We start from the raw sequence: 14,864 nt of genomic DNA on the forward strand, positions 1-14,864 counted from the left end.
AGCCGAAGACGCGAGCCGAAGTGGCGGCGGCGGCGCGGCGGTGGCGGAAGTGGAGTGGGGAAGAGGGGGTGGTTGTTAGTGTTTGGCGCCGGCGGAGGGAGTCATTCCTGCAGCTGCACTTCCGGTCGGCATTTTGTTCTGAGAGGGAGAGACGAAACGAGAGAGACACACACACAGGGCTCCTTCCCCCCCCGCCCTCCCCCCCCTCCCTCCGTCGGTACCGACTCACCCGACACCACCAAGCCGCAGGGAGGGACGCCCCCGCCGACTGGAGGATTGGTTCCCGGGCCGGCGGCGATGCCCCCCCGGTAGCTCGGGCCCCCGGTCGGGTGTTTGTGAGTGTTTCTATGTGGGAGAAGGAGGAGGAGGAGGAAGAAGAAGCAGCGATTTGTCTTCTCGGCTGGTCTCCCCCCGGCTCTACATGTTCCCCGCACTGAGGAGACGGAAGAGGAGCCGTAGCCACCCCCCCTCCCGGCCCGGATTATAGTCTCTCGCCACAGCGGCCTCGGCCTCCCCTTGGATTCAGACGCCGATTCGCCCAGGTAAATTCCTGCTCTTTATTTCGGCGGCGGCGGCGGCGGCGCCAGGTCCTCAGCGTCTCTCCTCCTCGCTCCCCTCCCCGCCGTTTCCTTAGCGGCCCCAGGTCTCCTCCACGGGCGAGTCTAGAGTTCGCTCCTCTCTGGTGGCAGCCGCCCTGGGTGGCGGTGGTTTGGTACCCTCTCCCGGCCGGCTCCGGTGGCGGGGACTGGGCTCCTGCCGGGCGGCCGGGGAGGCGTAGGCCCGGCGGAGAGTGCAGGCCGCGGGCCAGCGGAATCTACTTGAGCTCGGGGATTAGGAGAGCTTCGGGCTGAGCGGAGCTACTGCTGGTCGGTGACAGGCCTCGCCCGGGAGAAGAGCCGTAGCTAGTGAGGAGGCGGAAACAATACAACTAACAGCAAATGTGCCTTGACCGTCCCCATATTTACAACTTTCCTGGTCCGAGAGTGGGGAACGTCCCAGTGAAACAAACAACCCCCCTTCTTCCCCCTGTGACCCCATGAAGGGAGGAAGTAGTTTCAGTTAGTGAGGCAAATGTAAATACTCAGACACGGATCCAGTGGTAATTCTTTTCCTGTGTAAAACTTATTTGGACGTTGGAAAGTTAATAAAGACTCATTTTCTTTTTAAAAAGAATTAAGTCGTCCACATGAATATTTCATATAGGAGCCCATAGTGTGGTAGACACTGCATATGACCCCCACCCACGCAAAGAGCTTTTATGTTGCTGTTTGACAGTGTGTTGCACATGGACTTTTTATTCAAAGACAAGTATAAAGTACTTGACAGGTTTACCCTGCCACTTTATACTTGTGTGCGTTGTATAAGGACAGTTTTAAACGATTATACAAAACACACTTAGGTACTTCCTGATCTAAACGTGGAGAAGCTTAAAAAAGATTTTTTAAATGTTCTGAGAATTATGCTGAGATACAGGTACAACCAATTTTCTTTAGAAGGATAGAAATTAAGTTATGCTTAAAATCCCTGGGAGGTTAAAAAAAAATGTAGAAGGTGCCATCCTTTCATGTCAGGGCAGATCTTCTTGAGGTCCCAGGATTGTCATTGGCTGTTTGTGCCCATGATGTTTGACTGTGTAATGAGAGAGGTGTCATTTTAATAGGTCAAATGTATCTGTAAATGCTGGAGAAAAAGATCAGTTGTATCTTAAATTCTAGTTTACAAGTAAGTTAAGTGTTTAGGTCTTGCTTATGGAGGCGTTGGTAATGTAGGTTGGCATAAGGGAAAAACCAATTTAAAAGTCCTCAGCCATACAAGTTGCACAGAAAAATAAATGTACCTGGGTTAGACTGTTTTGATACTTTGTCTCATAGTCACTGAAAGAAAACTTTCATTGCTTAAAATGAAGCAACACTGATCAAAAAAGTCCCTTGTTTTATTAGTGGGTGTTAACATTGGTTCGAATTTTTTGTGTCTCATTGAATTATTATTGTCATTGTAAAACAAGTAACTTTTCTGAAGGTTGTTTTTGAGTTTGGCCCTCTGCTTAAAATAAATTGTTCCACATTTCCTGCAAACGTATGGATAAATGTTAAAAAGAGTGAAGTTAATATAGCTGTCACGTACGAGGCATGTTTTTAATGCTATAAATCCGTGTAGTAGTCAGTAGCGTGTCCGTGATTTGTATTGGTCAGGGAGCAGTTTGAATTTTAAAAAGCCTGAAGCTCCTGCTGAGCCCCAATCCCGGCCTCCCTCCCTCCCACTAATCTCCCATTCCTGTCTTTGTGCTGCCTGCTCCTGTTAGACACTGTTTGCTACAGGGCCTCAGGCCTACACTGGGTGGGGGGCACGCGAATGGGGGCTGGGGAAGCGGGGGGGGGGGCGGGGGGGGCGGAGAATACAGAAGGCAGGAACAGTTCACTTCTTAAACGGAGGATTTGGGGGTGGGAGGCGGGGTAAGGGCTTCAATGTAAATGTTTAAAAGGCTCTTATATGAACCTGCGATTGTCTTTACAACTTTTATTTAAATAAAATACTGAGACGTTTGTCAAGGGATGAGCATAGTTCTACTAAAGGTAATGGAAAGAGGAGTGGTGCTTGCTTAGTTTTCATCAACAGGAACAACTTATCTTTAGCGTTTTATATAGTTAAAGGGAGCTTTCTTGCACAGATGTTTAAATCAGTATATTAGATATCTATTTATGTGACTGATTTTTTATTGTGACTTTGGAATTAAAGTGAATTAGTTCTTATCAGACCTTATTTTCCTAATTCTACATATTTAGTAATCTGTAAGTAATATAGGTTGTGTGGTAGCTTTCGTTCAGATACCATAAATATTTCTTTAAATTACATTGAAAATATTTTTTGTTTAGTCCAAACCAATTAAATAGATTATTTTTAAAGGAGACATTGTGAAACTTGAGTAAAACCTAAACTTGAACTTTACGTTTTTGATAACTTAGTTGGAAGGAATAATTTGTGTTTCCCTAGAGATTAGGAATAGTCTGCTCTACCTCTCCTGTATTGGTCAGGATAGTCACCAGTGGCTAATCTTGTATTTCCATTTTTTTTTTTAATTCAGCAAAACGAAACAACTATAAGTGTTCCAGAAATCTTATAATGCTGGTTATATTATAGGATAAATATTTCGTAATATACTTAGTGGAAATTTCAACAGTATGGTTTATTGTTTCTTTTGAGTCTGCAGTTACCAGTAACTTATAATAATTACTTGAAAAGAAAGTAGTTTTAAAGTATATCATGAAAGTCTAGTAAATCAAATTAAAGTTGAATAGTAAATAATTACTTCTAGTGTTTTGAGATGAGTATATTGGATGCTTCCTTTTGAAAGCCATTCAACAAATTTGTTTACTAAAGTTATTCGAAAGCTTTTTGAACCTGTGCTACGGATCATTATAATACTGTCCACCTTAAGAAGAAAAGAATTATCTTCGAAGACAGACTATTTCAGATTCTCTTTGGGGATGAAAAGTGAAAGTTTTCAGTATGGTAGTAAGCCTAGTTTTGGTTTTCTGCATAATGATAATTATTAAATTTCAAAAATATTATGAGCAAAGCTGTACCAATTCAAACATGAAGTTTTCTTTATTTGGAGCCAGGCTACCCAACTCAAACATGTATTTTCTAAGGCTTCCTAAACTAATTTCATATTTAATTTTTTGGTACCAATTCATCATCAAACTGCTATAGAAACATTTGAACCCATCTGTGTTATATTTTGACATACTCTATTGTGGTATTTTTACTCTCCCAAAATAAGGTGTAAAAATTAATAATAAAGAGTAAATAAAAACTAAAGAGTTTGCGTTTTAGAGTTTCATTTAACTTTCCGCACTCTGTTGCTTATTAGGAGGAGAAGCATAATTTGTAAGTAATTCTGAAATTTTTAAAATAATGTAAGATTTCATTTTTATATAAAGTGACTGGGAAGACTGAGGTAAATAAAAATTCTTTTCATAGAAATGTAACTTCAGTTCCGTTTATCACATTTATTTGCCGTAAAACGAATAGGAAATTACTGACTAGGAACTTTATAGAATCCTGGTAATTAAGTGTTTAGTTGACATCTTTAATATCCTGAGCCTACTAAGTTGGCTTTGGTGGTAATATATGGTCTTATGTAGCTTTCAAAAATCATTTAAAAATATACTTTTTGAACAGAGTTTTTTTCTGTTTTTAGCAGATGTCAATAATTATTCTCTGTATTTTTAAATTGGTCCTTTTTCAGGGTGACCTGAGTTCATTCATAAATATTCTCATTTCTTTGAAAGGTAAATGACCAGTGTGATTTCCATTTTTTGATGAAAAACTCAGAGGCCCCATGATTTGTAGAGATTCATGTAGTGACTCAGTGAGAGATTAGGTATTCTCTGACTCTTAATAGTTTCTTATTAGATTGTGTTGCTTTAAGAAACCTGTGAGCTTTGGTCATGAAGCTAGGTATTGCTCAGTGCTGACACTGATACCATTTGTGATTTTTTTCAATTATCTGAGTCCAAGGTGCTTTTCTCATCTCCATAGAGAGATATGATACTTGTGTTTTAGTTGTATTTTCCTGGTATGAAAATAGTACCTTTACATTAGAAATCTTGACCTTGTGTGTATATATTTGGTGTTCAGGTGGTTAAGTTTATTTACATATGTCCCTCTTCAGGAGTGTAAGTGAACTAACTGTATGTGTAGTAAATAATGACTCCTTAAAGTTTTATTCTTGTTCTGTTTTTTAACTACTAGAGTGGAATTTTAGTGTTTCTAATTAATTTAAATGCAATTTTAGGCACCAAGTCTGCAGTCGGTTTTAATGAATTGAGTTTTGTCAGATTGCATTATGTTTTAAGGCAGGTTTCTTTCTATTCCCAAAGTGATATTACTAGGAGAGATCATTTCGTGATACAGCATTGCCAGCTAGGTAAGATTTTGAGGGGTTATTATTTGCCAGGAATTGTGTTAACGTGTGTATGACCCCCCAATATTATCTCATTTAATTCTTCTAACAGGCTTATGAAATAGAAACAATTATCATCCACAATTTACAGATGAAGAAACTGAGGCTGAAAATGTCAGAAAATTGTCTATTGCCTTATTAGTATGATCAGTCTGATTTATTTTTGTTCTTAAGGACTTAGGATTCCACATTTCTAGTTTTAGTAAATTCTTAATTATTATCCTTTAGTTGCTCAGTTGAATCAATACTTAAAAGTTATGTAGTCAAGGAAATTATGTACTTTAGGCAAAGAACTAAAATAGAATCCAGACTATATATGCTATATATATTAACAATAATTTCAATAATTTTGAAGTCAGCACATCTTTACTGTCTTACATTTTAATTTTGAGTTTGTGAATCTGAATTTTTTACTTCTTTTAAGTTTTTTATATTGAGTTGAAACTGTCAAAGCATCTTTTTAGAAAGGGAAAATTGAGCTTTAGAGTGATTTTATTCATAGAAATGTATATGACCAATTTGTATTGTAGTAGATGAATCTATAAATTAGTATGACTAGTACTTTTTAAAAATTCCAGTATTTATATAGCCAGAGAATGTGGATCGTTTTGAAGTTCTCAGCTTGGGAAGTTGTGCACTTATTCCAGAGCTGTTGCCATTACATACACTCTTATGGAGATTCCTTTAGTGAATACCTTTATAGACCTTGAGCTAGTATTTTTTTTCTCATCCTTAATGGCATATGTTTATCTTCAGGGGTGAATTTGAATTTTAGAGACAGTAAGAAAGTAATTTAGAACTTAGTTTAGGACAGCTAAGATTTAAGATCTTTTTTGTGTCAGGCATTGTGTTGAGTGCCTTACATTTGTAATATGTAATATTATTGAGTGATTCCCATGTGCCAAAAACTGTGCCAGGAGCTTTATATGGATTTTCTCAATTCTTCAAGGTATAGTGTGAGTTTGGTTATATTTATTACTCTAAGATATTTCAGAAAACTGAGATATAGAATGATTAAGTGACTAAGGTCACACAGCTAACAAGTGGAAGAAAGTGGAGAAAGGACTCCAGAGTTGATGCTTCACCCACCAACCTTAACCACTACACTGTTTATCGTGATTACCTCCCAACTATCCAATGAGGTTAGTGATAATGTTCTCATTTTACAGACAAGGAAGCTGAAGCTCATCATGTTTAATAACCTGTCCAAGGTGGCAAATCTAGCAAGTGTTAGAGATAGGATCCCAATTCAAATATGTCTAATTCTAAAACTTCTGTTCTTTCCATTCTACCACTCTTGTCTCTTCAAGATTTATAATACTTTTTTTGTTTGTTTTTTTGATAAAAAGAGTAGGCTTGATTATAAAGTAGTGAGACTTGTTTTTCTTGTGTGGCTTATAAAGCTATCCTATGGCTTAAAAAGAGGAATTCTAAAGTTTTTTGGCCATTTATAGCTGATTCATTATCTGATTACAGTCTTTTAAAACACACCTTGTTAACTTTACACTGTATAAAATATACAAAATGTTTCTATGTACAGATGTGTATTCAAATAGAATATTGATGTTAAATAGAATGCATGCTGTATTTTTTGAAAGTGTGGAAAAGCCACTTTATTTTCATAATATTGTGATTCTTGAATTATTTTTTATAAAAACGTTAAGCATTAAAAAATATTCTCAAGAATACACTAAATTTTTAACATAATTAATGTAGGTAAATTTTTTTGCCATCTTACATGTGTGTAACATCATTTAACATGATATAGCAAACTCTTAAAAATTTTCTTTTGTATGTATTTGCCTTTTGGCAGAAAGGAAAAACTTTTAACAAGATGGAAAAACATGGAATTAGCAACATCGATTAATTTATTTATTAAAATAATTTTGTATACTTCTGAGAAATTCAGAAGCTGTGACATAATTTTGAAATACTGGATTCCTTTTCGTTAGAATGAACACATTTGGGTCACTTATACTCTCAGTTCTTTAGTCTTGTGCCAATAAAATGCATATGTACTTCATAAGTACTGTTTTTTAAAAATAGTCATTGATTCTAGATACCTTAAAAACTAACAGTGCTTGAAACACTAATGAATTATTAAAACTCAAACTATAGTTTACTGTAAAAATATTAATATTTATGATGGTATATTTAATTTTTTTATTTACAAACAGACAAGTCCTTGAAAATAGTCCTAGTAAGGAAATAGGAGTTTTTTCAACACTGAGTTTTCTCAACACTGCTACTTGGCAACCCTTTCAGGATTTTATTTGTTGTTTTGCTTGGTTTTTCCCTGTATTTGCTATGTTTTATTGTATTTGGTTTTTTTTAATTGAAGTATAGTTGATTTACAATATTATGTTAGTTTTAGGTGTACAGCATTTTGATTCAGTATTTTTACAGATTATATTCCATTATAGGTTATTATAAGATAATGGGTATAATTCCCTTGCTATCCTGTATGTCCTTGTTGCTTATCTATTTTAACCCTTTCAGGATTTTAAAATCTACTTTTAGTTTTCTTTGTCTGATAGGATTGCCAGTTTCTACCTAAAGAAATTGATGATCTGAGTATAGGCTATACATAATTTAGTTTTTCTTTGGTAATGACCAAATTGAAATTTTACATGGGTATATATTGGCCCTAACTCCCATTTAAAAAAAGTACTATTCTTAAAAAATTGTTGCACATAACATAATCTTTTTCCCAGGGTTCTGCCTATGTCTCAGAAAACTCTTAAGGTTGAAAGTTGAAATGTAATGGCCTAAAAGCTACTGCTATCATTTTTTTCCCTTTGAGAAAAGAATTAAGAATCCAGTATTCATGCTGTAACCTACTCCAGGTTATCCTGAAAGACATATATGCAATATGCTTTTTATTTAACTCTACTAATATTCTCTTTCCCTTTTCTTATGTATCTCTTTCTCTGTCAGTGTCCAATCTTTATCTCCACCCCCTAAGCAAATTTTTACACAGCTTGGTGAATATAGGTGGTATTGTTAATGTTAATGAAACCTAGAGCAGTTTAAAAGGCCTCAGATTCTGAGATCTTCATAAGTTCAAAATATTGCTGGTGAAAAAGCATTGACAGTAACTGTGAAATTGTATATTAGGGTAGCATTCTTACTTTGTTCTGGAGGTGTGTTACTTCTCAAAACGTCAGCTCAAGGATCAGAAATTTTTTTTTTTTTTTTTTTTTTTGCGGTACACGGGCCTCTCACTGTTGTGGCCTCTCCCGTTGCGGAGCACAGGCTCCGGACGCGCAGGCTCAGCGGCCATGGCTCACGGGCCCAGCCGCTCCGCGGCATGTGGGATCTTCCCGGACCGGGGCACGAACCCGTGTCCCTTGCATCGGCAGGCGGACTCTCAACCACTGCACTACCAGGGAAGCCCCAGAAATTTTTTTTTTAAGGAGAAAGAGAAAGCATGGCCTTTTTTGTTTAAGTTTCCCTGGCCGTTTAATTTCATAGCATTTGTCAGCTTATTGCTTATACCTCTTGATAAAATAATTTGTTCCTATGTCTTTCAGACATACTAAACCACCAGCTCTATGAGAGCAAGGAGACATTTCCATCTTTATGTCTCTAACACCATCGCAGCGCTTGTCTTGTGCTATAGGTATTCATTACATTTTTGTTAAACTGATTAATTAAACTATATGATAGTATTTACATATATCCCAATCAATACATACATCACATAACTTATGTATTAAAAGAATCAAAGAAAAACTTAAAACTGTTTTTTTAGCTGTTAAGATTGTAAAGCATAGAAGGAGCTTTTGTTTTGCTCCCTTGGGCAGTAGAATTGAGAGTAAGATACTGGGATTTATTTAAGAGGTAAAAAAGTATCTAAATACTTTGTTTTAACCTTAAGATTGATTTATTGTAGTTTTTGTTTTCTTTGCTAATTTAAGTATTATATATAATAACAATTTAGATAATTAGAAATACATTACAGCACATTAAAAATGCTGTTTAAATATAATAGTGATATGGTGACTGAATTTTTTTTAAGTAAGGCTTATTGAGGTATAATTTACACTATAAAATTCACTATTGCGGGTGTACAGTTTGATGAGTTTTGGTAAACATTATCTTGCAACTGCTACCTTAATCAAGACATATAGGGCTTCCCTGGTGGCACAGTGGTTGAGAGTCCGCCTGCCGATGCGGGAGACACGGTTTCGTGCCCCGGTACGGGAAAATCCCACATGCTGCGGAGCGGCTGGGCCCGTGAGCCGTGGCCGCTGAGCCTGCGCGTCTGGAGCCTGTGCTCCGCAACGGGAGAGGCCACAACAGTGAGAGGCCTGCGTACCGCAAAAAAAAAAAGAAGAAGACATATAATATTTCCATCACCCCCAAAAGTTCCCTTATATCCTTTTGTAATCAGTTTCCAACCCCTAGTCTAGCCCGTCAGCCAGATCTAATTTCTGTCCCTATAGTTGTGTATTTTCTAGAATGTCACGTAAATGGAATCATACTTATATAGCCTTCTGGGTCTGGTTTCTTTCACTTAGCATAAAGCTTTTGAGATCCATCCATGTGGTTGCCTGTATTAGTAGTTTGTTGGTATCTGAATTTTGAAATTGAATTTGATATACTCTTTAACTTTGATACTACCCTGTCAAAAATACTTTGAATGGTTTTAGATATTTGTCTCAGATTTTGCAGCTGCTTTATTATTGGACATAATTTTACTTGCCCATGTTTACCCCTCAACTCCAAAAGTCTTGTAATTTACATTACTGTTGAGTGGCATGCATTTATACTAGTTAATTCTGTTAGGTTAGATGCTCTACCAAGTAGGTGAAATAGACATTGCCCTCTTTTTCATCATAATTAAAATAGGTAGCATCATGTATTTTGAACATACAGCACATACAAACTGGAACAATGGTGCAGTGATAACTTATCCAGAAATTGAGTTTACACTTTAGTATAAAATTGCTGTTTATACTAAAAATAGAGCATAGGTTAGAGTGAAGAACAGTCATTGCTTCTCCTCTAATGCTTAAAGTTAGAGAAGTAGTGTTATTTCCTGAAACTTGGGGCAGATAATGATGAAAAAGAGTTATTTTATTTGACCACCTATTTTGTTCCCCCTCCCTCCTCCCTTTTTGAAACCGCTTTCTCTCTTGGGTTCAAGGATATCAGTCTCATTTGTAACTCTTTTTGCTAGCTCTTCCATCTCTGCACACTCCTTAAATATTGGTATTCCCAAGGTGGTTCTCTTCCTATTGATTTAATCTATTCATTTGACTTTTTTTACATGCTGATGACTCACATATCTATCTCCAGAATATAATTTTCTTCTGAGACAGATCCAGCTGTCTTACCAGGCACCTCCTGATGTCCCATAAATACTATAAATTCAAAAGTAGTGTAGAAATCTGAACTCATCTGTCAGTTCTTCCCTAACCTTATCCCCTCCCACTCAAAAAGAAAAACTATTCTTAGAACTATGTGAAGTAGGTTAATGTTCCCATTATTAACTCAAGTTGCCTAAACTAGAATCTTGGTGATAATGCTTGACCCTTCTTTAGTGTATCTCCAAACGAGTTGTTTACCCATTCATAGCACCTCCCTGAATATCACTTGAATCCATCCCTCCTTTACAGTTTGATTCTGAGAGTGGGTGTGTATGTACAGCTTGTTGGATGGAATAACTTATAGCATTTTAAGAAAGATTTAGAGGTAATTGTGCAAGATGTATTTAGTGTTAGGATACTTTTTGTTCATATGCTTGGGATCTGATATTTAAAATTAAGGTGTAACTTTCAGTACCTTTCATGTTTTATAGCTTAAATGTCAATGTCTTCTGTACCCATTTCCTATCTAAAATCCAGAACTTCCTACTTTAGAGCCCAGTGTATCAAGTAGAACAGTTTGAACTCAGTCTTCTTTCCATACCTTACTTTTAGAGCACTACATTTCATGGGTGTGTACATTCATTTAAATACTGCATGTTTATGTTTTCAGGGGCAGAGTCTGAATTGAGAAGAAAATGAGAATGTAGGAGCAAAGGAAGGCTTTTAAATTGACTTTCCTGTACTGTGGAAGCAACTTTACTTGAATAACATTTTCATTTTTATAGCAGATAACAAAACTAAAGAAGCAAATGCAGTGGGGATATGATACTGTTCAGTTGCTAGGCATGCAAACTTCTTTTTTTTTTTTTTTTTGGTGGTACGCGGGCCTCTCACTGTTGTGGCCTCTCCCGTTGCAGAGCACAGGCTCCGGACGCGCAGGCTGAGCGGCCATGGCTCACGGGCCCAGCCGCTCTGCAGCATGTGGGATCTTCCCGAACTGGGGCACAAACCTGTGTCCCCTGCATTGGCAGGCGGACTCTCAACCACTGCACCACCAGGGAAGCCCCCATGCAAACATTTTTAATGGCAAGAGTCACATATACTGTAGCTCTGTTACTTGTTTGTGAGTTTGGAAGTTGTTGCTCATGGTTTTGTATAACTTGCAATGTTTCTTCCTTAGAATAAGAAGTTATCTCCTGAACAGAAGGGTATGCTTAGAGTTACTGATTTAAATAACCCTAAGTATCTCTTGTGAAGGGCATCTTAAAATGTGATGCTACCTTGAAAAATGAAGTAAACATTTTCTTCACTGTATCTAGAATTTATAACTAAAGAAATAATAGTGCTGTATTTTGTTCTAGTGCTAATTGCCATGTTTTTGAGAAAATGGGATCAATCCAAAGGCTGTTTACAAAGACTGACCAAGAACCTTGCCTAGTTATTGAGTTGTGGTGGCTTGCACATAGTAAGCATTCAACGAATAATTGCTGAATACATGAATTTGAATTATATTTTAGTTTTGAGATATAGGACTGATTGGAGTGACAGAAGATACGTGGGGCTTGCTAAATATTAAGCAAATTTGATAGAAGAAAGAGAACGCTGAGCCCGTAAAAGGTAGGACAGCCTTTAAAGCAAAGAATTGTGTAATTTAACTACTTGTATTGGGATAATTAGGTTTGTTTAGCTGGATAAGAGGAAGATCTATGTACAGAAGTGTTTTTGAATTCTTTCTATTCTTTTATTCCCACTCCAGTTTTGCTTCTGATTTCAAGTATTAGCTCTGGACTTCCATCTTCAGTGGTAAGGGACAATGTAATAGGCTCAGGGATAAAATGACCTGCATAATCCAGATATGCATATTAGGACATGGGAGGTGTTGGTGGGAAAGGGAGAGAGATATTATAGTTCTTCAATCGTTTCCAATTATTCATGGTTTTTAGCTTATGTCAAAGTGCCATTGTCCTCAGTATTGAGATGAGGGGGCCTAAACACTAGAATTTAAAACGACTTAGAGATTACAACATGCTTGTTACTATGCTACCTCAATGTTGAGCCATGTTGCCACCTATGCTAATTATCATATGGTTTTAGTGATTCTGTTTTCAACTAGACGATAGCCACCAAAATTTTAATGTTCTTTATAAAAATTTCATACTTCAGCAACTCTCCATTCCCTTAGTTTTCTTGGGAACTAGAACTACTTATAGTTTGCTGGTATGTTAGGTAAGGCTAAATTGTGGGATTTAGAGCTTAAAAAATTTTAAGAATCTCAAAGCTAAAGCTTTTCCCTCTCTTTTTTCCTTTAATTATAGAAGCAGTATGGAAAAAAACTACATGCTATTTGGAAAATAGAAACAAAAATATAATCTCATATTTTATGTTTTTCCCTACTAGGTTTATAATAAAAATATTTATATGAATGTAATTATGGTTAAATATGTATTTATGGTATAAATATATGTACCTAGTCCTGTTTTCTCTTCAGGTTTTATCATAAAGATATTCCTAATTTTTTATATAGTGTTCATAAATATTTAAAATGTTACCCAACATTTTGTCAATGGATGAACTGTAATTTTCTTATTATTTTACTTTGGACATTTTACTTGCTGTCACTTCTTTCTGTACGAAAATGAGGCAGTGAAACATCTTTATATGTACAGTTTTTTTCCCCCTTTGGGGACTTTATTCATTTCGAGTAGAATTCCGTTAGTGGTAGTTAGGCCAAAAGGTTTGAATCTTTCTGTGGCGCCTAATATGTATTTCCAAAAATAGTTTTACCCTTCCATAATCTTTATTTTCATTCACGTCTTAATTCATTCAGTGAATTCATTTCTTTCATATGATGCACCTTTCCTATTAAGATTATTCTTAGGTCATTTAAGTGCTCATCTTCTCCACTGTTGTGGCTGTGGTCTCTTTTCAATATATTTTTGAACTTCTTCATAATAAAAATAATGGGTTTTTCAAACTGGGTATATCATTTGGAGGTATTCTATAGTGAAATTAGCATAGAATCTAGTCTGAACTAGCTACTAGCCAAGTGACATTTAGACCAGTCATTAAGCCCATTTCTTCAGCTGTAAACTGAAGGAGTTCTCAGGTTTTAGGATTTTTGTGGACTAATAAAAACAAAGCAAAGGGGAAAAAAAGGAATTTAGATAAATGAAAGAAGAGAGTAGGTAGGTCCTAGAGATACAGTTATAGTTAAGGGATCATCAGTCTTTTTATCTGCAGAAAAGTAGTAGGTAGATTTTAGATTGGAACGTATGAAAAAGAAAAATCAGTTTTTTGGTAGGTCCTATTACTTAGACTTAATATTTGAGATATGAAACATCTAGTGTGATGTGGACTTGGCTGTGATCTCACATTCATTATCTTGTTCATCAAACATCAAGTGTTTCCTCTATCTCAGGAACTATAAGGCATTACAAGTGGTGAAATAAAATATTTCACTCTTGCCTTCAAGGATCTTACGGTCTAATAATAGACAGATAAACAAAGAATTTGTTACAATATCAAGATTAACAAAGAGGATACAGTAGGAGCACTGAGGGGGATCACCTAATTTAGGCTAGAGATGGTGTATAAAGTAAGTTTAGAAGGCCATTAATTAGACTTGGGAGTCTGGGGCAACAGTTTGATTTTGGAAACTGCAGATGCTTTGATTATTGGAGCATAGGGCTGGAAAAGGAGCGTGCCAAAAAGATTCGAAGCTACAGAGAGGGGCAGGGTCCACATTATGAGGAATGTATATGCCTTTAAGAATTCTGGGGCTTCCCTGGTGGCGCAATGGTTGAGAGTCCGCCTGCCAATGCAGGGCACACGGGTTCGTGCCCTGGTCCGGGAAGATCCCACGTGCCGCGGAGCGGCTGGGCTGGTGAGCCATGGCCGCTGAGCCTGCGCGTCGGGAGCCTGTGCTCCGCAAGGGGAGGCCGGGAGCCTGTGCCCCGCAAGGGGAGAGGAACAGTGAGTGGGCCGCCCGCGGGCAAAAAAAAAAAAAAAAAAAAAAGAATTCTGCATTGGCTTCTGAGTTGAGGATTGATTCTCAAGTCTCATATTTCTGGGCCTTGAAGTATGAAAGTTCCATTCACTAAAGATCAGGAATATAAGAGAAGGTTATAAGAATTGGAAGATGGGGTTGTAGAGGAAGGGAAGGAGATGATATTACAGTTTTAGGCATGTCAGTGGGACATTCGGGTTTGTGGTAGATATGAGAGCTGAGAAGACATTAGGCTTTTCTTTGGCAAAGTCATAATTATGAATTGGTCTATTAGAGAATTATTTTTATGAGGACATTTCTAAATCTATGTAGACTTTTAAAAATGATATGTAAAATTTAAGTTTAAAACCATGTTGAAATCCTAGAATTTCTTTTATTACCTTAACTGAGAATATCCAAGGCAATATTCAATTTATTATTATAGTTCTCGTATAGATATACAAAATAGAATTAGCATATAGCTTTTCTTTATTTATTTTATTTATTTTTTTAACATCTTTATTGGAGTATAATTGCTTTACAATGATATGTTAGTTTGTGCTTTATAACAAAGTGAATCAGCTATACATATACATAT

The 14,864-nt window shown here is 36.8% G+C and overlaps 1 protein-coding gene across 1 annotated transcript in view; it reads left to right on the forward strand.

Annotated features, from left to right (window-relative positions):
• The first annotated feature begins 320 nt into the window (after positions 1-320).
• Positions 321-14,864, forward strand: part of NIPBL (NIPBL cohesin loading factor) — a 200,997-nt gene continuing 186,453 nt past the window's right edge. Inside the window, exon 1 of the mRNA XM_028492844.2 lies at positions 321-542. The gene's annotated coding sequence lies outside the window, so the exon portion shown is untranslated. The remainder of the gene's footprint in view (positions 543-14,864) is intronic.

Source organism: Physeter macrocephalus, chromosome 8, assembly GCF_002837175.3.
Source record: "Physeter macrocephalus isolate SW-GA chromosome 8, ASM283717v5, whole genome shotgun sequence".
Lineage (NCBI taxonomy): Eukaryota > Metazoa > Chordata > Mammalia > Artiodactyla > Physeteridae > Physeter > Physeter macrocephalus.